The sequence below is a fragment of the Culex quinquefasciatus genome, chromosome 3 (assembly GCF_015732765.1).
Source record: "Culex quinquefasciatus strain JHB chromosome 3, VPISU_Cqui_1.0_pri_paternal, whole genome shotgun sequence".
NCBI lineage: Eukaryota > Metazoa > Arthropoda > Insecta > Diptera > Culicidae > Culex > Culex quinquefasciatus.
In genome coordinates, this window is record NC_051863.1 from 108,926,837 (window position 1) to 108,928,945 (window position 2,109).

Genomic DNA, 2,109 nt, shown 5'->3' on the forward strand with positions numbered 1-2,109 from the left:
GTTTATTTCTTAAATGAAAAAGCAAGAGTTTAATCAAAGTTGTAGATCATGTCAAAAAGAACGAACAAGGGTATTTTTAACTGAAATGAATTAAGTTCGTAAAAACTGAATTTTTCATCCGAGATTTTGTATTTAGTTTGTTTGATTTGTTCACGAGTTTACACCTTCATAATTTTTTGATAAAGTAAAACATTAATCAAATTCTAATGTTTTTCATAAAAATCATTATGAAGATCTGTGAAAAATCCATGTCACCATGTATTGGGTGATTATTGAGGTTTTGAAATGGGTAAAATAGCATTTTTACAGTTTCAAATAGCGCAATGAATCCAACAGAACTAGTTTGTGTTAAATAACGAAGACAAATAAAGTACAATCAATTAAAAAAATGCCCAAAATCTGAAAAAAAATCTAGAGACCCTTAACCCAGCTTATGGTTAACATTCTCATATTTGAAATGAAAACAATATTGTTGGGTTTTTTTTGTATCATTTACTTCAAACAATTCAAATATCAATACAAATCAATAAATTACAATTCATTCTAAGAAAAATAATCTTCGCCAAGTCTCCAATCGTCTGCATCGGTCATCATGCTGCTTCGCCGTCGTCCTCATCGTCCAGTCGGCCTATTTAAAGTAGAGCACTAAATAAGTTACAGTTGTTTATACTGGTCACGAAATTTACATTACCTTGTCAATTACTAGATCTCCTCGACATCAAATATCATGGTCAGTATCATCATCGTCATCGTCGCCATCCTCAACAGTTCAATCTGTAATTAAAAAAATCATATTGTATTTTTGTTTATCTAAAAGTTACCAATTCTATTAATTACACTAAACATCTCCAGTCCAATTAACGCATCAACATCGGTAACAAAGAAATCGCATCGGGAAACAAGAAACGCCAACCTGCAATTAAATAACAACAACAAAAACAAGTTAAACAATAACAAGCAAACCCAGAGCAATGCAGAACATCGAGCCAGTAAACAAATATTTCAGACACATTGCCGGCTTGGAATACTTCAATCGAAGCAACCATGGCAATGTGTTTGTACTTGAATTTTGACAGACGTAGCACCAAAAATATTTTGTGTCAGATTTGGAAATAGAGTTATCTAAGCCCGCTCTAACGCACACTAGCACGCCATTTGTTTTGCTGGTTGGTACAAAATTTAACCTCAATCTTTTTCATGTACGTACACGCAATACATGCGCACGTAGATAACTCTATTAGAGGTGGCTCCGGAACCATTTCCGGAGGAATGTCAACCGAAACGGAGTACGAACATTGTCCGGGATCATCTAGAATTTTGGAAGAAATAATTTCTAAATTTAGTTCCGTATGTTCCGGAAGAGGTTCCAGATTGTCATCTGAAAGAGAGATTTCAATTTTACATGAATTTAGGTCAGCGGGCGGTTCCACGGTAGAAACCACCGCCGCTGTTGGAATCGAAAGCGTGTTTGAGTCGCCGTCGGTCTTCGGTGGCTCCGATGCCGGTTCAACCGATTTTTTGGAAATTTCCAAATCGTCATTAATCAAATTTTGTTCCTCTATCGGTGGATCCGGCATTGGAACCACCTCCTCGAATGTCGCCGTCACAACCTGTAAAGAAAAATTTACCTCTGCAGGCGGTTCCGAGATGGAATCCGCCGCAGTCATGTCCAAACAATTATTTAATGAAATATTAATTACCGACGGCGATTCCAGAACCAAATCTGCCGGATTGTCGGAATTTTCAAAAGAAATTTCATTCAAATTTGGTTCGACAACCGGCAGATCCGGTTCCGGAACCTCCGGCTTAGCATCGACCCGTCCGCTACTCGCAACCCGGTCGAGTTTCGTTCCCCCCGTCTGCATATCGTCGTCCCGAGTAGCCGTGGCCGCTCTACGCCCATTTCGGCGAGATATTTTCGCTCCCATCGCGATGATTCCTGAAACGAGAAAGAGAGAAAAATTAGTAGCGTCCATTCACTACAACCTCTCAAGCGGGTATGCCTGGTTGGAGGGTATGCACTCGACCACTATAACTTTTCAGCCTGTTGATTTGTTGATTTCGGGTAACTATGGCTACCATGGTTACGGCCGGCCGTGCCCAGTCACG

At 39.2% G+C, this 2,109-nt stretch overlaps 1 long non-coding RNA gene across 1 annotated transcript; it reads right to left on the reverse strand.

Annotated features, from left to right (window-relative positions):
• Positions 1-574: 574 nt before the first annotated feature.
• LOC119769717 lies at positions 575-1,181 on the reverse strand. Its single transcript, XR_005278498.1, has 3 exons — positions 838-1,181; positions 692-774; positions 575-628 (listed from the first exon to the last, which is right to left on the reverse strand). It is a non-coding gene; the product is annotated as an uncharacterized LOC119769717 (long non-coding RNA).
• Positions 1,182-2,109: the final 928 nt, after the last annotated feature.